Source organism: Saccostrea cucullata, unplaced genomic scaffold, assembly GCF_032062105.1.
Source record: "Saccostrea cucullata isolate Sc308-1 unplaced genomic scaffold, CSIRO_AGI_Scuc_v1 ctg1114, whole genome shotgun sequence".
NCBI classification, from domain to species: Eukaryota; Metazoa; Mollusca; class Bivalvia; order Ostreida; family Ostreidae; genus Saccostrea; species Saccostrea cuccullata.
The window spans coordinates 70,614-92,478 of record NW_026927494.1 but is presented as its reverse complement, the minus strand read 5'-3'; the positions used below and the strand labels follow the sequence as shown (position 1 = coordinate 92,478).

Genomic DNA, 21,865 nt, shown 5'->3' with positions numbered 1-21,865 from the left:
ACAATTTAGGTGGTGGATATCCTACTTAGAATATAGTCAAATATGATGAGTGTTCCCAAAAGGACTATGCCCTTGAGGATCAATCTGGTTGTTGCCAAACTAGAAGGCAGACATAGAAAATAGTTTTACTAGAGATCTATATCCATCTTTTTTAAATGTTGGACAAGGAAATAGAGGAATATAAGAGTCTATTTTGTGTTCTTCCAAATTATTTTGTTTAAAAAAGCGGTTTATATATAAAAAAACTTAAACTTTCCCAAGTTATGTTATATCGTATTACATAACTTGAAATAAGCTTCATTCCTTATAACTTAACTTCAATATAGTTGCAGAACTGTAGCTCTCTGCTTGACAAAATTCGGATAGATAAAGCAGAGAGCTACAGATCCAAGCGTTGTAAAAACCTTCAATTTACGCCGACGATTTTTCGTCGCTCACTATGGGTATTTATTCGTGTATTGTATACTTTCCCAAGCTTTGGAAATAATTTAAAATGGTATTTCATAATTATTTATACATTCAACTCCGATTCCTAATCATTTACTTACCTCTCAACGCTAACAAATGACTGTTTGTGGTTACAGACGTCGAAATGGAACTTTTTTAAACCGACATTACAAAACTATATAAGGGACTGTTTCGGACCGTTAAAAGGTAAACAAAGGTTAAATTTAAGAGTTAAAATACTTGAACTATTATAAGTTACCATTCTAGAAGCATGAGAAAGATGTTTCTTTAGTTCTAAGTTTCCTAACCCATGAATATATCTGTCAACCAGAAAACTCTCTAAAGTGCGAGTAACCATTATTGCCGAGTACCCATTTTTGCCGTTTTCAATAAAACTCCGCCAATCTTTGTTATTTTTTATTATGACGTAAAAATACGTAAATTACGTCATTTTTGTAAACACTGTAAGGTGCAAGAGAGGAAATTTCGTCATAAAATTCAAAGATTTTAGCAGTATAAAAGGTAAGTCTTGCAATACACAGCCATTACGATACATGCGACAGCATATGCCATCCTGCACATATTTTTTAAACTGAAATTTTGATTGAAACCCTCAACTTGTAAAGTTGAAATGCAAGAAAAATACCTTCTCAATTCCTCCATAAAGTGTTTAAACTTCACTTAGTCTCAATGTCAACAACTCGCCATTTTTTCTCTCCAACCGGAAGTGAATGAAATAATCCGCCTTTATCAAAAGGGGCGTTACTCCTATAGAATGAGCTACTCCACTTTTCTTTTTTTTTCACTGAAAGAGTTATCTTTTATTATAAAGAAAACACAAATACAAGTTTAAAATTCATTTAATTTCATATCAAGATGCGGAAAAGGAAAAATTACACAAATACAGATTTATTGAATGCCATCAAGGATGCAAAATCTCACAATTCAATAGTAAAAGCAGCCAATAAATACAACATACCAGTTCGGACACTGAGGTATAGACTTTCTAATCAACTGAAGGGATATCCTGCGAGATGCCTCAGTCGAGGTCAAGAGGACAGCCTTGTAACATACATCAAATATTATGCAGAGAAGGCATTTCCTCTTACATGGAAAATGATCAAGATGAAAATTTAAATAGAAATTTCTTTACTTGAATTATTGTGAACAAAGGGAAATCTTAGATGCAAAAAAGACCATTCAAATCACTTTGCACAAAGAAAATAAAAAAATGAATATACATGTAAAATAGTTTCAAAATTAAAAAGAAAAGTAATCATAATTAAAAAACAAAACAAACAACAACAACAAAATTGGTAGGAAATAATATTAATCAACAGGCTTTTGCAAGAGAAATTATAAGAATGAACGACAATGCAAACACAGCCGTGAACACAAGTAAAGGACCATCAAACAAGTGGTTCAGGAGTTTCTTGAAGAGAAATCCAGACATTGTCCTTCGCATGCCAGACTCAATTGACCGTGGCAGATATGATATGGCCAATGAAAGTCATGACCGAACACTTCAAATTGCTGGAGAAATGCCTAAAAAAATTGGGTTAGGAACTTTTTTTTTTAAAAAATTCAATCTGATTTTTTTTTTTGACACGTAATAAATTTTCATCTGGATTTGAAATAAACTTCATCTTGTTCATTGTCCATCACGTTTCCATGCTTACACGTTGCACACCTACTGAAATTGCATCACAAATAGGAAACTCATTGCATTTTAGCTTCAATCAATATCAAATTAGTATGTTACGATACCTTCGCAAGATGAAGATGTCGTCATTTTGTGTCTTTACGATTGCAATACGTCAAAACGAAATTCTTTAAAAATTGCTAATTTTTTCGGTAAAAAGTGAAAAGGGATAAAGGAAAGTCATTAAATACATACTACAATTAAAAGTTACCCCAACAACTATTTTTAATGGCTTAAAATAGCGATGCGGTTTTTGAATTATCCACTTCCGGCGAGATAATCCTACTTCCGGTAGCATTACTAACATTGACCTAGTTTCAAACCAGCGTCAGGATAAGGATCAAACCAGGATCAGGATAAGGATAACTAGCATCAAAATCGGCAAGCAAAGGAAGCATCAGCAAGCATAGGAAGCACCAAAATCCGCATTGATGCTGTAACAAAATTATTTCCCTGCACTGTACCGTTGGACCTGGACATAGTATGAAGGTAGATATCGTCAACGAATTTCTAAACAAGAATTCAAAAGTACATGTTGCTTTAAGTTTTATTGTATAATTAATGCAAAATTTAAAAAAAATTATAGTAGCAATATACATTTCAATCTTCCATCAGATTCTCTGAAAGATGCTGGGGGCAATCTTACACAGGAGACAGTGGTCCGACACAGCCAGATGTTGGGGTCTTTTGGGAAGATGTTAGACAAAATATTCATGGAAGCTGCTGATCCCAATTTTAGAGACTTCACTTAACATGAATCTGACAAATTTTCAAGTGATTTTACCTCACTTTGTTAAACTTCAGCTAAAAAAAAAAAACAAAGTTGTTCCTGACCTATCATTTCACGCTTTTCAAAACCTTTCGTTCGATGTTAATGCTTATTAAATACATTAAATTTACTTACATAACACATTGTAATATGTAAACAAATTTTATGAATATTAAGAAAAATTGACAAAATTTAACATTTTGGACCAAATTAATTCATTTAGGGCTCTTGAATTTTTTCCCTGGTATAGGTTGTCAAAACCAAGGAACATGCAGAAGTTAAATATTTAAACAAACATTGAATTCCATGAAAGATACTAATTTATAACAAATCATACCAGTGTACATGCTTTACTGTAGTGATTTTGAAGTAATTTTCTTTTGCATCCCCATCCACTGATGATCAAGCTTTGAAGATGGGTCTTTAACACTAGGCAATTCGGGAAATATCAGTGGATTTGCCCACCTGCGGTCTTTTCCTTCCAGCCTTCACTGTATTGTTTACTTGCATAAGTTTTTGCTTCATAGTATCAATAACTTGCGTAGACATTGTCACTACCTCGGCAGAATTAAACGACCTAGTGCCCTGTGTGTTAGCGGAGTTTTTACCTTTTTGATCTAAGAGTTCCACAAAATTATCATTTATATATTTTGGTCTACTTCTTCCATCAAAGTCTGACCTATATTCCACTTGTACTCAAAACTTTCTCTTGGGCTGAGTTTGACAGCAATATAGTCAATATATCGCCAAAGTCATAGTTTGTATTTTCTATGCCCAAGTGAAAAATTTGAATTCCGCAGGCACCGTTCCCCATCTCCCATTCAGTAAGCTGCTAAGCATCACAGGTGTCATTCAGCAATGAAGCCATCTTCAGGAAACTGGAAACAACACTGTCAGATGTTTTTACCGATGCCCTCAAAACAACAACAGATTTAACCAAATCAACCAACAATGCCCTCCACACTGCCATAAGAGCAATCTTCCACACAACCACTGCTATATTCACTTTGCCGTCATTGTCCTCCATACAGCCTTTTCACTCAATCATCAATGCCTCTCACAGACATCCTCAGCACTTCCGGATGGAGTTTGTGCAGACAAAGCATGGGGACCAGCAAAGAGGATAACTAAAGAAGAATTCTAAATAAAGTCATTCTTATCAAAATACTTCTCTTGACGAAATCTATAATAATGAGAAGTCTTCTGTTTCTTAGAGGGATCACTATATTATTTTGCCATCACCATGGCACCTGATCCCACCTCTGATGTTTTGGAGGTCCGTGTTTGCTCTGCTCTTGTTTTGTATGTTTGTTTAATGGACGTTGAGATTGAATACTGTTCGTTATTTCCATATCCTTCCATATATTACAAGATAAACTTTCTTATTTCACGGTAGCCTAGTGGTAGAGCTTTCGCTTCGTGATCGGGAAGCCCGGGTTCGATTCTCGATCGCGGCGCCGCGTCATACCTAAGACGTAAACAAAGGTAGTGACTGTTCCTTCGCCAAGCGCTCGGCACTAGAAGTGAAAGTCACGGGTCTTTCGGATATGACCTTAAAAACGTAGGTCCCGTGTCACGGTAGGCGTTGGCACGATAAAGAACCCTCACTGCTCAATGGCCCTGAGTGCCGAGTATAGGTCTAAATTTGAAGCCCTTCACCGGCATCGGTGACGTCTCCATATGAGTGAAAAATTCTCAATAGGGACGTTAAACAATATACAATCAATCAATCAATTTATATGTAATTCCTTCTGCGGAAGTTTTGCATATCTTGAGAGGAATACAGAGAGCTGATGTCCAGCATTTCATCGCCAAGGTCGTTCATCATTTTGATTCAGCCAGCTGTTACCATGTTGGAATAATTGCTTTGAGGTAGTTATGATGTGTCTCATTTTACATGTATATATATACCTAAAATACTTCAATGACAATGATATATTTTGCTACTGAGCTTATTTTATTTAAAACACATAAGTACCAAATACTAGTAAGCCTTACTGGTGTGTAGATGAGTCTGAAGAGCCTCAAACAATCCCACTTCTTCAGATATCCCCTTTTAGGGGGTCACTAAGAAAAGGTCAGCTTGCCCCATTTCCTCTAACAGAAGACCTCCAAACACATGAGACACTCTCTTATCAAAAGTTTCCCTTGAGGAAGTAACCTAGAAAACATGCAGCTACTACTACCAATCCTTACATAATTTCATCACCTGGAGTATCTACTGAGGTGAGATAATTATTAAAAAGGAAAAAGTATATAGAAAAAATAATAATGTATCTATGTGATAAACATCCAGTATTTGATATATTTAATTATATGTCTGTAATTATTTTTTGTTCTTTTATTTAGACGAAAAATATGCAAGCCACCACTAATCCTGCATCTTCAGATATTTCTAGGAAGACGGATCAGGATATTTCGTCCCCAGGTAAGTCATAAATTCTGTTACAGAATAATCATGCTCTGAATTTTAACTGTCAAAAAATTCCTCCCCATTGCTTGGTGCTGTTTAATTGTTTTATAAACAAGCATTGTTTTATACTATAACATTATAAACAAAAGACCCATGGGCCACTTCGCCGACCTGAGCAAATCGTCTAAGAAAAAAACTAAAATCAGATAATAACTGAAAAGTTTACTTTAGAAGGGGGGAATAAAATACTACTTTGCTGTTCTTGATAGAAAGATTTTTTAAAAAAATCTTTTTCCTATATTATCACGAATCATTGCTTTGATGCACTTGAGAAGATGATCTTTAGAATAATTTTTCCTATATATTCTTATGTAAAACTTTGATCGGCCATTTTGGCCCCACCCTACCCCCGGGGTCATGATTTGAACAAACGTGAATCTACACTATATGAGAATGCTTCCACACGAGTTTCATCTTTCTTGGCCAAGTGGTTCTTGAGATGAAGATTTTAAAAGATGTCTTCTTGTGACTTACCTTAAATGTGTTAAAACTCAGAATATGAGTCTATTTAAGCCATATATGGCGTATGTACAATGTAAATTATAAGACTAAAAGAACTTATTATTTGTTTCATTACTTTATATAAAGATAGAACTTTTCGTAAATTACAACATTTAAGTCATTTGAGTTATAAAGATATCACAATTTAATTTGGATTCTCGGAATTTTCTCCGACTCGGAAAAAAATACAAAAGATTTAAATAACACATTACAGAGAAGTTAAATTGTATTATTAGATGAAACGAGGAGTTCTTTGTGTTCAGAATTGGATGAAAAGCTTTAATTTAAATGTATTTACTATATTTCTTTACTAAATTTTGTATTTTTTCAAAAATATATTTTTTTTAATCAGTTACGCCATATATGGCTTTAATATTATAGACAAGAGGACTTGGTCAAATTTCATGAACTCATGCGCATGCACGTACGCTTTGCTCTGATTGGCTGAAACAAGAATCTCAATATCTTATTCGTTTTTTGACTAAATACTTTGGAATTTCAAACATAGTCATGCAATAAGATCTCCTATGATATGAAAAAAAATAATTTTCACGTGCGCTTCAATCTGATTGTTTAGAATTTTAAATGGCTATAACTTCCTTGATTTTCAACCAAACAGGATAGGATTTAGATCATAGATAGTCTTTATAGAGCCTTACAAGAATGTATGGTCATCAAGCACATGCATGCATATGTGTGCACGTGCATTGCGTGTTATTACATATGCACTTGATTTAGTGTTTTCTCGAATACGTTTTCATTAAATGCCTTGATATTAAGTACATAAAAATAAATTAATAGTGTACATACAGTGATATTGTCATTTCTACATATGCATGCACATGCAAAAATTTGCTATATACTTGGTATACTTTAGCAAAAACGATGTTAAAGTTTAAGATGCATAGAGTTTAGTTTATTTGATGGAACGTAGAGGGAATGAGGCACCGAAATGAAGTTGGGGAGCGTTTGGGGAACACCTGTAACGGTTCCCGTTACAATTAGCACTAGTTCTAAATACTGATTTTGTTCCCAGATAAACAATGGAATCAAAATTTCTTGACAATATACAAATCAACACATTTATTTGAAGTGGGGGGGGGTGTTGAGAAATTTTCTTGAATAATAGGCAAAACTCTTTTAGATAAAATAATGGAATATGTCCCAAATATCAGCATAGGTTGACGAAATTATGTACAACAGTTTAAGAGGAGTGGTGCTAACAAACTGTTCATCTCTATATTCAAAATATGGCAAAAAAGTTTAAGTTGGAAAGTGTGGAAATTCCTGGAAAAATAAAGGAATCGGAATTTCCTGGTAATATGCACATCTACACATTGTGTCCTAAATACCTGCAAAGTTTGACGAAATTCTGTGCAGCAGTTTATGAGGAGTTGTGCTGACAAACTGTTCAACTCTTTATTCAAGGTATGGCCATATGCCTAAATTAAAAGTGCCGAAATTCCCGGAAAAGTAAAGGAATCGGAATTTCCTGGTAATATGCACATCTACACATTGTGTCCTAAATACCTGCAAAGTTTGACGAAATTCTGTGCAGCCGTTTATGAGGAGTTGCGCTGACAAACTGTTCATCTCTATATTCAATGTATGGCCAAATGCCTAAGTTAAAAAGTGCGGAAATTCCCGGAAAAAATAATGGAATCGAAATTTCCTGGTAATATGCACATCTACACATTGTGTCCTAAATACCAGCGTAGTTTGACGAAATTCTGTGCAGCCGTTTATGAGGAGTTGTGCTGACAAACTGTTCATCTCTATATTCAAGGTATGGCCAAAAGCCTAAGTTAAAAAGTGCGGAAATTCCCGGAAAAAATAAAGGGAATCGGAATTTCCTGGTAATATGCACATCCACACATTGTGTCCTAAATACCTGCAAAGTTTGACAAAATTCCGTGCAGCGGTTTATGAGGAGTTGCGCTGACAAAAAAAAGAGGACTGACTGACTGACGGACTGACTGACGGACCAGTCAAAAACATTATACCTCCCGCAACTAGTTGCGTGGGGTATAATAATCATTGACCCTCTAACAAAATTAAGAATTCATGGCCACAGAGTAAGAGTTTCTGGTTTAAAGGTTGAGATTACTATTATAAATGTCATAATTCTTTGTAAATCTCAATTCTCCTCTGCCTTAGGATAAAGAACATGTTTGTTTTTTTTTTGACAACCAAGGGTACCTCTTTCAAAATTTTGAATCTTATGTTCCTCAATTTAAATGCCAAGATGCAATAAATTTTAAAATTTAAGATTAATTCAATGGGGGTGATCCTTTACACTATAGTGTAAATGCTGATGATTTTATCACATCTTTCCGCTAATTTTTAAATTATGAATTTTTAAAAATTTTATTGGACCCCTAACCTTATCACTTTGATTTCAAAATTATTGGTGAAAAAAATATATATTGAGAACTGGTAAAGAACTGATAAATTTGACTTTGGGAAATCTCCATCATTATCATTTTTTATTCACTGAAATGAATTGACTCATTGTGTTATATTGGTTTAAAACAGTAGATGCTGAACAAACTTTTATATATGAAATATTTAAGTTGCAGTAATTGATATATATATTTAATTAAAAAAAAATTTGTTTTTCAGACAGATGAAAAAAAAATTCCCAGAAGATACCCCAGCTGTAACTAGAAGAGCCATGTTAAAGTGATGATTTGTAAAAATTGTGGTTTGTGTTTCCCACAAAAACAGTGGACACTGAAACTTTTATCATGAAAGGAGAGAAATCACAGGAGGGAAGTAATACCCATAAAATTCTAGAGAAAATGAGGAGAGATGTAAAATTATGTTTTATATCAATCCTTTTGCACTTCACAATTTTCACACTTTGCACTTTCCTGTAAACTAAACAGAAAACTAGTTTCCATTAAATTAACACCTTTAAATATGTACTTGTCTCATTTTTAACCTGATTATATGTATTCAAAAACAGATTGTCAAGTTCTATGGAGCAGAAATTCATGCCTGTCTGCTGATCCTTTGAGGTAGAGTAGTGGATTCAATGCACATAGCCCATTGGTGAAGTATTGGCCAAAAAGAAATTCTCCTTTTTGGACTACTCCCTCAAAGGTATCTGTCCTTCGTGCAACGGCACCTCTTAACAAACCCGTCCAGACTCAACCTATGCCCTCACAGGCATTTGTCCCTCGTTCAACGTCACCTCCTCAGAAACCTGTCAAGACTCTACCTACCCACTTAGAGGCATCCATCCAAAATCTATAACATCATCTGCCCAATCATTGCTAACATCTTCAGATGCAAGAAGTACAACAGGATTGACATCAAGACCAAAAAGATCTTGCCCAAGTATTTTTAGTGAGTAAATATATTACAAAAAAATGTCAATAATAAAGATATTACCGGTAGTCGATATTTGTATTCGATATTGCAGATTCCAAAATAGCAATAAAATATTTCGCACCAAAAATCGAGTTACGACATTTTGATATTACAGCGACGATATGTTGTCCAATCAAAACTTTCAAATGATTTGTTACATTAAATGTGTATTGTATGTTGAATACCTCTACTTCAGAGCTTAATACCAATGTCCCTTGATCAGACCTTTCATCCTTTTTGTTAGCTTCATTGCTGTTAACAATTTTAAAAATAAAAAAATATATTGATACAATTAATAACAATAAAAAATCAATCTAAAAGTAAAATAAAAATCAAATTAAATATGGTTTGTTCATTAAAATGAATATAGAATATATGTACTTACGATTTTGACTCAATGCAGAGAGAGATCAGTTGCTTGAAGTTAATTTTTTCTGCGTTGTACTCTTTCAAGAATTTAAGCAAGTCCCCTGATGGAATTTTTATTTAATGGCTTTAATAGTCGCCCACTGATCTTCTCTTTCTTTACTTCCTTTTTCAATTTCTTATGAAACTCAAGAAATTCTTTCCAAGTTTCCGTGTCAAGTTGTGCTAACTTTATTTCTAACCTGAATGGGTTGTTAAGAGTTTTTCTCTATAAAGAAAATATTGACATATCATAGAATTATTTATGAATATATTGATCAATGCACCTACATTACATTAGTAAACTCTTTGTTGGCCATAATCATAACAAGTACATATCATTATTTTGCAATGAAACAAAGTGAAAGGATTAACTTACACTGACTGCTCCGACACATAGCTGTAGCCCCTCTTTCCATTTTTGAATGGTGTCCTTTTGTTCCGGGGACTTTTCAGTAACTGTGTCCTTGACATCTGTATAGCCAGCTTTTTCAAACAGAGCATACCTGAAACAGCCAGCTCTGTCTATCAGGTCAAGGTCAGTACCAAACTTTCTGACCTGGTTATGCTGATTGGCAACATACTTGGCCTCATCAGGGTTTAAATTTGTGTAGACGATGCACATTCTCTTCTCAAACAAAGATGGATTGGGGGCTTTACATATAATGTTTTGAAGAGGCTCTCTGGAGTGATTTCCCCCTATCACCTCAAGAGTGCATGACTCAAAATTGTCCTCCTAGGTCACCGAAAGCATTAACAACCATCAGCTGAAAGTTATTCCCTGGTCTTTCTTTGCATTCTTTCTCTAGTTCCTTTACATGCTTTCGATCTGGTTCTCTTAACAGATTGATGAAAGACGGTTGTCGTTGCTCTGACACAGGGAGTACCATGTACCCTAGATCTCATGAGGACTTCAATCGCTAAAAATCAAGCAGTTTATGGATCTAGCAAGCCCTTCTATCACAGACAAGTTTCGTTTGAACCATCTCCGATTCAACAAACAGAAAAGTTGGAACAAATGGATGCATTTTGAAAGAATTTCACAGAAATTTCTTTTTTTAGTAACCATGGCAACATTGTTCATTAAAATCAAAAACCGATGTTCATACTTTGTAGATCTTGTTTTGTGACCGAAATGCTGATTTCAATGCATGTATAATCAGAGAACTACATTTCTTAGAGAACTGATAAAAAATAACGTTTTCATATTTCCTATCAATCTTGCAAGTGATATTGTTTACATATTAGCAACCTATCTCTGATTTGATTCTTGCTTTCTGAGGTAACATATTTCAACAATAAGAGTATTGAAGTGTCCCTAAGTGCGAAGATAAATAAACAAGAGGCCCACGGGCCTTATAGGTCACCTGAGCATTATGCAACAACTTTCCAGTTATTGAATTTGATTCATGTTTTAAGCCAGATGCTATATGACATTCACAATTTTGAAAGAGGCACCATTGATCATCAAAACAATACACTAAGCAGTTGCTAAGCTTGGTTACTGAATACCCATACACAGGGTAGGGGAACAAAAATGCATTCCAACTAATCAGTAGTGCCCCTAATACTGTGACATAAACCCCTGACCCTAGGTCCACACATTGCACAAATTTTAAAAAGGCACTCTTAATATAAAAAAAAAAATAAATGTTTTATAAATACAAAAGAGCAGATTTCAAACAATAAATTCATTTTCAGTATATAAGTAGGGCCCCCACCCCACCCCTGACCCTGGGGCCTTGAAATTCACAAGTCTGCAATATAAGGGCCCTTGCTCAACATAACTATAAAGGTAGTTCATCTGCTTCATAACCAGAGACAGAGAATAACATTTTCAAGATTCAATGTATTTTCATTGTATAATCAATAGAGCCCCGCCCCCCTAACACCAGAACCCCTGACCCTGGGGCCATAAAATTCATAATTTTAAAAGAAGCATTCTTGCTCATCATAACTATGTACTTAGTTTATTTAATTCCTAGGATCAGTAGTAGAAGATTTTCAAAGAATTCATGTTTTTTCAATATATAATCAACAGAGCCCCCCCCCCCCCTCCCCAACACCAGAACCCTTGACCCTGGGGCCATAAAATTCACAATTTTGGTAGAGGCACTCTTGCTCATCATAACTATGCACTTAGTTAGTTTATTTAATACCTACGAGCAGAGTAGAAGATTTTCAAAGATTCATGTATTTTTACTATATAATCTATGGAGCCCCACCCTAACACCAGAACCCTGGACCCTGGGGCCATAAAATTCACAATTTTGGTTGAGGCACTCTTGCTCATCATAACTATGCACTTAGTTAGTTTACTAAATACCTAAGAGCAGAGTAGAAGATTTTCAAAGAATTCATGTATTTTCACTAGTCTATGTAATCAATATAGCCCCATCCCACCCCCCTCCCCAACACCAGAACCCTTGACCCTGGGGCCATAAAATTCACAATTTTGGTTGAGGCACTCTTGCTCATCATAACTATGCACTTAGTTTATTTAATACCTAGGAGCAGAGTAGAAGATTTTCAAAGAATTCATGTATTTTTACTATATAATCAATAGACCCACCCCCAACACATTAGAACCCTTGACCCTGGGGCCATAAAATTCACAATTTTGGTTGAAGCACTCTTGCTCATCATAACTATGCACTTAGTTAGTTTATTTAATACCTACGAGAAGAGTAGAAGATTTTCAAAGATTCATGTATTTTTACTATATAATCTATGGAGCCCCACCCTAACACCAGAACCCTGGACCCTGGGGCCATAAAATTCACAAGTTTGGTTGAGGCACTCTTGCTCATCATAACTATGCACTTAGTTAGTTTACTAAATACCTAGGAGCAGAGTAGAAGATTTTCAAAGAATTCATGTATTTTCATTATATAATCAATATGAGCCCCGCCCCCCCCCTCCCCAACACCAGAACCCTTGACCCTGGGGCCATAAAATTCACAATTTTGGTTGAGGCACTCTTGCTCATCATAACTATGCACTTAGTTAGTTTATTCAATACCTAGGAGCAGAGTAGAAGATTTTCAAAGAATTCATGTATTTTCACTATATATAATCAATAGAGCCCCGCCCTCACACCAGAACCCCTGACCCTGGGGCCATAAAATTCACAATTTTGGTAGAGGCACTCTTGCTTATCATAACTATGTACTTAGTTCATTTATTTAATACCCAGGAGTAGAGAAGAAGATTTTCAAAGAAATAATGCATTTTCACTATATACTTATTTAGCCCCGCCCTAGCACTAGAAACCCTGACCCCAGGGCCATGAATTTCACAATTTTGGTAGAAGACTCAGTGCTGATTACAATCATGCAAACAGTTTGACTGCTTGATGTCCATGAGTAAAGAAGAAGATTTTTAAAGATTGCATTAAATTTAGTGGTTTTTGCCCCACCCCTCAGGCCCCAGGGGGGCAGGGATCATGAAATTCACAATTTTTGTTCCCCTTAACCCATAGATGCTTTGTGCCAAACTTGGTTGAAATTGGTTCAGTGGTTGCAGAGAAGAAGCTGAAAATGTTTAAAAGTTTACGAACGACGTACGACGAACGACGACGGACGAAAACAGATAGCAATAGGTCACCTGAGTTTACTCAGGTGACCTAAAAATTGCAAAAAGTAGTGATCACAGGGTTCCGCCATTAAAGCTGTAGAGTAGCATACGAGGTAGACTTACGTCACCTCGAAAAATTGATGAAAATTCTTTCCTTACCAAAGAAATTTGAGGAGAGAATAGATTTGAATAGAACTTTTAGCAAGTCATGAGGTAATTTTAAGCATATTTAAGAAGTTTTGAAAAAGAAGGAAGGACTGCTTGTTGTTGCAAGAAGAGAATCACAATCACAGTATATTCTCGCCTTGTCAGTATTGCAAACAAATCTGTGGTTGCACAACAGAACTTGTCCAATTCATATATTTAAAAAAAAACAGAAATATAGTAACAAGAGGTATTTTAGAAAGAAAAATCTAATAATGCTGTGAGAAGGTGATATGGTTTGTTTTACAATGGATTGATATGAAGATGTTTCAGTAGTGAAAACGTTAAGCGAAATGATGGTGTGGTTATAAATGATTCCTTCATTAAGAAGTATACTACATTACGAGTAGATTCTCTAGAAAGCTAAGAAGATCAGGAAACTGTTTACATGCACCGGATCTCGCAATGCTGTCGAACACTGGGACGCTTGATTATTGAGTGCAAAAAAAAAAATTAATTCCAGTGCAATGATTACTTTAGATAGACTTGTGTCACCACATCATTTTGATTTAGTTATTTCTTCAACTCAATCATTGTCAGTTTCTGGAGAACAAATCCTACAATTTCACTTGGAAGTTCTATTGGGAACATTCTCGGACATATAATACAAATCAAGACTGGAGAAGCGCTTAGATCCAATGATGAAAAGAGAAGCCAGGAGGCCAGTGATTTTCGCAAATTAAATTTATATGCGAGTATATACAGTACATTATAACATCGAAGAATTTGAAAGTCAGTCTCGACAGTTTATCGAAAGTACAATTACAAAGAAGGATGCTTATCCCTTGAACAGAATGGATGATGCGCTTGATGCATTATCAGGTGCACAATGGTTTTCCACATTAGATTTGGCCAGTGGGTATTGGCAATGTCCGTTAAAAGAGTCAGATAAGACCAAAACTGCTTTTACTACCACAGGGGATTGTATCATTTTAATGTTATGCCTTTTGGGCTATGCAATGCCCCTGCCACTTTTTCACGCCTTATGAATCTGGTGTTGGGACCACTCAATAGGACAAGATGCTTATGTTATTTGGATGATGTCATAGTTTTTGGCAGTACATTTGAAATTGCATTGAGAAATTTGAGAGAAGTTTTTGAGTGTTTTCGAAAAGCAAAATTAAAACCCAAAAAGTGTTTTCTGTTTCAAAATGAAGTTTCATATTTAGGCCACAAAGTTTCAAAAGCTGGAATCAGTTGTGATCCAAAGAAAATAAATGCGGTTCAAAATTGGCCTATTCCAACAAATGTTACTGAAATCAGATCATCTTTAGGTACAGCTGGTTACTACAGAAAATTTATTCCAAATTTTTCCACCATAGAATCTCCAATGAGTCATCACCAGGAAAAACAAAAGGTTTAAATGGGATGATAATTGTCAAAAAAGCTTTTGACGAGCTGAAGACATTATTGATCTCTGCCCCAATATTGGCCTACCCTACTGCAAATGGTAAATTCACACTTTACACAGATGCCAGTGATACAGGGTTGGGTGGTGTGTAATCGCAAATCCAAGATGGAAAGGAAAGAGTTATAGCATATGCCAGTGTGTCTTTACAAAATTCTCAAAGAAAATATTGTACTACCCACAAAGAATTTTTGGCTATTGAAGTTTTTTGAAGCAATTCAGAAATTATTTGTTTGGTCAGAAATTTTTGGTAAGAACCGATCATGCTTCACTCAAATGGCTTAAAAATTTCAAAAATCCCGAGGGAATGATTGCTCGATGGATAAGTGTCATTGACATGTTTGATTTTGACATAGAACATCGTCAAGGTACTCAGCATGGAAATGCTGATGGGTTGTCCAGAATTCCAGTCAAACGTAAATGTACGATAGAAAATTGCCCCGATTGTGATTCAAAATTTCAAAATGCAAATTTAGGTAATGAGAATTTGACTTCGGAGGTTGAGGGGGAAAAAGGAGAATTCCTTAATTAAGAATCTAAGCATTCTGACCAGGGAATATATCCTGTCCAAGCCGATGACTGTACTCCTGAAGTATCAAACTGGGTTGCAATTTGGGGTCGAAATTTGGGGTCCTGAACAAATAAAAGAATGGCAAAATGAAGACAAAAACATTGGTAAATTCAAACAACTCAAAACTGAACAAGTTACTAAACCAAACAGACAAACTATTTGTTCATTTTCCCATGAAATTCGAACTTTATGTCAAATGTGGGAAGAGTTTGAAATTAGGTCAGATGAAGTTTTATACAGAGTGAGTGAAAAAGATCCACAAGGTCATGTCATTTTTCAGATTGTTGCCCCTCAAATTATAAGAAAAAAGATTTTAGAATCCCTACACAATTCAAGAATTTCAGGTCATTTAGGGAGGGATAAAACATACGAGTCTGTCAAAAGAAGGTTCTATTGGCCTGGATTGTCAAATGATGTAAAATTATGATGTCAATCATGTGATTTTTGTGCACGTGGAAAACCAGGTCCAGGGTTTGGAAAATCTCCACTTCAGGTTTCTCTACTTCAATCTACAAAACCATTAGACCGAATTGCAATAGATATTTTTGGTGGTTTACCAACAACCAATAATGGAAATGAGTATATCATTGTTGTAGGTGACTATTTTTTAAAATGGAAAGAAGCATACACTGTGTCTGATCACACTGCCCTTACAGTTGCTAACAAACTTGCTACTGAATTTATTTCCCGTTTTGGTGTTCAAAATCAAATTCATACTGATCAGGGGAGAAAATTCGAAAGTAAATAATTTTCTGAACTGTGTAAACCTTTAGGCATAGAGAAAACTAGAACCACTCCATATAGACCACAATCTGATGGCCTTGTTGAGCGTTTTAATAGAACTCTGATCGCAATGTTATCTGCGTTTGTCAATGAAAATAAAGATGATTGGGATGACCATTTACCATACCTCATGATGGCCTATCGTTCAACCCCTCACATAAATACAAAGTGTACTCCAAACTTGCTCATGTTGGGTCGAGAAATTTCATACCCATTAGATATCATGGTTGGGATACCACCAGCAAATCCTGGGAAACTGTGTCCTTCAATGTATGTAAAATGGTTACATGTAGAAGTATCTATGAACAATGTGTTTGAGTTTGCATATCAAAATTTGGGTATTGCTTCTCAGAGACAGATTCATTATTATGATAAAGGGTTAAAACCAAGAGAATTTGAACCAGGTGAATGGGTTTGGAGATGGTATTTACCAGCTATATCAAATAAATTAGGTCAAGGTTAGAAGGGTCCATATCTCATTATTCAGAAAATTTCAGAGGATACTTATGAGATACAGTTAAATTCAGAAAGTACCCCAATAACTGTCCATGTGGATCATTTGAAACCATTCCAAGGGAGATAACCTCCAGTCAATTGGTTGAAAGATAACGAACACCAAACTTCTGATGGAACCTTGAGCGAAACAACAGAACCACTTCCAAATAGTCCTTTGGTGCACCCTGAGCAAAGATCTCCTGTAAAAACAAGAACTGGGAGAAGAATTAAACCCAGGGAGATCTACTCACCATAACTTTATTCTCATTTATTTCAGATAAGTGAATTTTTTCAAAAATTATCTGTAATGTGAAAGTAACATATTTTCAAAAGTATTATTTGCAATAATTTGTAATTTCAAAATTTGAGTAATTAACATTTGAAAATTTATTTTTATCTATTATTTCATGGTAATATTGACGAGTTGGAATAATTATAAATCAGCTGGACTGTTGGCGCCCTATTCCTATACTCTGATATTACTTTGGTATAATTGATTTATTTTGAAAAGAAAATTCTAATATTAGTTGTACAATTATTTTGATAGGTTGCTTTCATGGACGTATTGGACATTTTTGTCACCCGTGAGGAAATGGAGGAGCTTGATCGTGACATCCACCCCTTGTGGCAGGAAGGGGGAATGACGTGTAACGTTGAAGGATGCGAGACGTGGTTGGGGAGCTACAAAGCGTGCAGAACCCACTGGACAGAGGTACATGAACCAAATATCGATATATATAAATGCACGAAGGCCAATTGTCATTATGCGAGTAGGAGGAAGGGACAGGTGACTCGGCATGCGCACCTCAGACACCAACGCGCCGTGGAATCCACTCGCACCACAGTTAGGAATCTACGCTATAAAGATGGGCAAAATAGTTTGATGCCCTTGGCCCCAGTCTCGAAAGCCCGAGACAGATTTCGACGGGAGGCTGCTTTGAAAGGAAGAAACAGTCTCAACCGTGAGGCTGGTATCATATTGGAAAAATAAAACACTGTATCGCGGGATCAGGAGGTACGGCCAACCCAAGAGGAAGAAAACATCCTGATCACAGGAAGACTGTGGGGAAGAAAGTCCGTGCCAACAGTGGAGAAATATACATTGATATGAGTGTAAAATTTATGCTATTAACTGTTTAAATGATTTTTTTTTATATTGTATTTTACTTTTGTTGTTAAATTGATTTTTTTTCTTTCTCATTCCTGCTAGGGACATATATTTTATATTTTTCTGAATAAATGATATAATCATTTATGTCCTAAGAAGGGGGGAGTGTAGCAGGAATGGATTTTGCCACATGCATTTATGCCTTATATTTGAGTAATAATATGTTATTATCAATGTTTTTATACATATATGTGTATACTGCCTTATCCCCAATTCATTTATTTATATTTAGCATGTTTACAAACCTTATCAGGGAAAAACACGTGTTGCTTCCATCAAATCTTTTGGGCTAATGTTTATCTAAATTTTGATTGGCTATCAATACGGAAGTTAACCTTTTGGGTGTTACTAATATCAGTCAAAGTTCATATCCTTCGGGTGCATCCACTAGAATTCTATTGTTTTCAAAAAGTATAATCAAAGGCCTGAATGGCCTGCGAGTTGACTCGCTCGAGTCAATTGAGCTTTTTCATATATCTGGGCACAATACCTTCATATATTCAGTTTATTTTGCATCTTAAGAGATTAAATATTATATGTCTGATCCATGTTCGGTTCATAAATAAAGTGTATATTGCTTTTCCTTTACAAATACAGTTTGGCACTAATGGGCTTCCGTATTATTTTGACTGGATACTATAATGAATTTCAGCACATTAGCTGAAGTGGTCAGTGTTATGGAATAATAAGGTTATAGATTCCTACAGGAAATCTTGATTCTAAAAATAGATTTTCAACAACTAGCTGCAGTTAATGAGGGAGCAGCAGGTGTTTGTGTTAGGGAGTATTCTAGGACAATTATAAATAAACTTCAGATGGGAAGATTAGATCTGCGTAACATTTTTGAACATATTCATACGCAGTAATTGTACATATTACAGGTATTTAATCAAAAATTTCTTTAAAAGCATGAAGGTATACATAATGTTACAGTATGGAATTTTATACAGTTTTTACCTCTTAAGTTTAAACAATCTCTCAAACCAAAGCATGTTTTGCTAGAACTTAATTATCTTTGGTGTATGTATCACCTTGATGAATGCGTGAAAATTTTTACAGCTCTGAAACTGTTAACCCTCTAAAACGGCTATGTCGACAGGGAGTACCTCGCTACGCGAGCCAACTCGAAAACCCGAGTAACTGCTAGTTTAGTGGGGAATCTTGAAAAGCATTGATTTGTTGTAAGTTCTCTCACTTTACTTTTTTGTGACCTTAGAAATATTTAAATGATTATAGTGATTTGAATTTGTAATTTAATTGAGATCAAAATACTCTTCATTAGTTTTCATGGTAATGCTGCATTTTCTTGCATTCAAAATAAATCACTAATGTTAAGCATTTAAGTAAACACCATGATTACTAATACACTTTGTATGTACATTTGAATAAAAAAGGTAGCAAATCAAGTGAAGCCATCCCTTTTAACAAATTAATTATTTCTAATGGATCTATAAGTATAGGTAGTTAATTGCATGTTTGCTTTATCAAATTAAGTAGTGATATATAAAATGAGGAGTAGGTTATTAAATTTAATCAGTTAAAGTGTTGTTAGATAATAGGGGTAGAATACTTTACCTTATTCTGCCAGTTTAAAACATCAATTGATCGTGATAAGATGGCTACAAATTCCACTTTCCATTCCTTGTCCTGGGATAATTCCTATCCTGTGAAGAACCCGCAGCAGAGACTCTATAGACAATGTGACTATAACTGTATGTGTTGTGCAAAATTGCAGATTGGAAATTACTGTCCGTGCAATGTTCCCAAGCAATCTAATGCAACCCAGACTGTTGAGCTTGACACATTTCCTCAGACCATGACAGTGGATAACTTGTGGAAAAGGGGGACATCGGAACACACTTCTCTATAAGTAAGTAAATTTTTATTTTTATTAAAAGGGTACGGTGTCATTAGATAAAATCAATGTATCACTTTTTTTGGTTATGCTGACGGAATTAAGGCTCAGTTTAATTAAGTCATATTTCATTTCATAATACAACTGTATCATAATAAGTTCAAACCCAACACTTTCTATGACTTTTCAATAGAAATAATATATTCAATCTCTGCATGTGTTTCACATAAGACAATACTATTTTAAATTTACATTCTTTTAGAATGCATATTGTGTAATATCATTTGTCTGTTTCAACCATCAACATTTTCAACAAAAGTATATAAAATTTATGACCAATGCATGCAACGCTTAGCTGATGTAACAAAATAGATATAATTTTTTAAGCGACATTTCACCTGCATGATAAAATTAAATTTCCTACAGCATACCACATGTATCACAAGAACCTGAATGAACAAACGTACGGCTTACAAATACCTAAGATACACATAATATAAAATCAATTTTAAAAATTTTATCCTAATTTCTCTGACCATGTTATAGTGCTATGAAAAAAATTAAATGGATTTTCTTTTAATCATTATATCATCTTTGATCTATTAATTCTTAATGTCAAATAAGAATCCTAAATACACTGCACATTATAGAGGTCTAAGGCCATGGTATTAGTGACCTAGCTATACTCGCAGATGTAACATGAAATCTAAGGTTTATTTCTCTGTTTGTAGTGATTAATTATCAGTTCAAGCATTCTCAATGGCGGATCCAGGGGGGTTTGGGGGGGGGGGGGGGGTTCGGAACCCCCCCCCACTCACTGATTTTTTTTTTAAAGAGTTATTTTATCATTTTTTTTTGACATTGGTAAGACTCTAATAAGCATGAACCCTTTGTTTGTACAACTGTGAAATATACATCAACTGCGCAACAGGAAATCACTTTCCGCATGAACGCACACAATACACAGGTAATCAACAGAGAGAGTGCCTCAGAGATCGGGTAGTCCATGCACCTAGTGAAGTCACAAGATCACAGTACAATGTAGTTAGGTACCAACAACAGAGAACTGCATAGTTACTGTGCTACTCAGTAATATTCTTTTGCTGATAAAATGCATGTTTTTAAAGCCATATATGGCGTATGTGCAATGAAAATTATTAGACTAAAATTATAAGAACTTATTATTTGTATCATTACTTTATATAAAGATAGAACTTTTCCGTAAATTTCTCAACATAAAATTTGGCCTATAAGCAGATAAGGTGAATTAATTTTACATTTTTTTTGTAACTTCAAAATGATAATGGTAATTATTGTTAATCAACAGTTGATTGTCTTTGAACATTTTTCCTGGCAAAGAAAGTAGGTTCCCATTTCAAACAAGAGGCCCATGGGCCACATCGCTCACCTGAACACTGTGGCTAGCATAAAAGCAGAAATTAGTTTATTACTGAAAAATTTAAACCGAAATCTACACTACCTGAGGATAATTCTATATAAATATTGATCAATCATGGGTTTGTTATTCTTGAGAAGAAGAATTTTAAAGAATGTTCCCATATATTTCTATGTAAAACTTGGGTCGGCCATTGTGGCCCCGCCCTCCCCCCAGGGGTCATGATTTGAACAAATTTGAATCTACACTACTGAAGATGCTTCCAAATAAATATGACCAATCATAGCTTTGTTATTTTTGAGAAGAAGATTTTAACGACGACGGACCTAATTCATTTCTACAATAGAAAATTTACTCAAATTTTAATATAAAGTAAAGTGACTTTTTGTGAGTTAAAATCGACGAAAAAAATATATGGTCATCGATATAGATTTTTAATAGGGAGCGTTTCAAAAGTAGGCAACGAAAATCGATGATTACTATAGGAAGTAATGGGAAAATGCGAGTTTGTGGTATAAAAGTGATGATTAAAAAAATTCTGCAATAGAATTTTTATTCATATTAAGATACTATGTTAACAAGCTAATTTAGTAGCAAATAATGCCAAAAAATAAATAGGTCATCGGCCTAGATTTTTTAAGGGGGTGTGTCAAACTCTGGTGAATCGCATATTTTGGGGGAAATTTTCATTGAAAATACCATGGCAAAATAAACTGTGTCGTTTTATTTCCTTATTC

At 34.9% G+C, this 21,865-nt stretch overlaps 2 pseudogenes; both read right to left on the bottom strand.

The window, feature by feature from the left end:
• Positions 1 to 3,237: 3,237 nt before the first annotated feature.
• LOC134274647 (uncharacterized) lies at positions 3,238 to 4,032 on the bottom strand (annotated as a pseudogene).
• A 5,112-nt stretch (positions 4,033 to 9,144) lies between these two features.
• LOC134274652 (uncharacterized) lies at positions 9,145 to 10,961 on the bottom strand (annotated as a pseudogene).
• Positions 10,962 to 21,865: the final 10,904 nt, after the last annotated feature.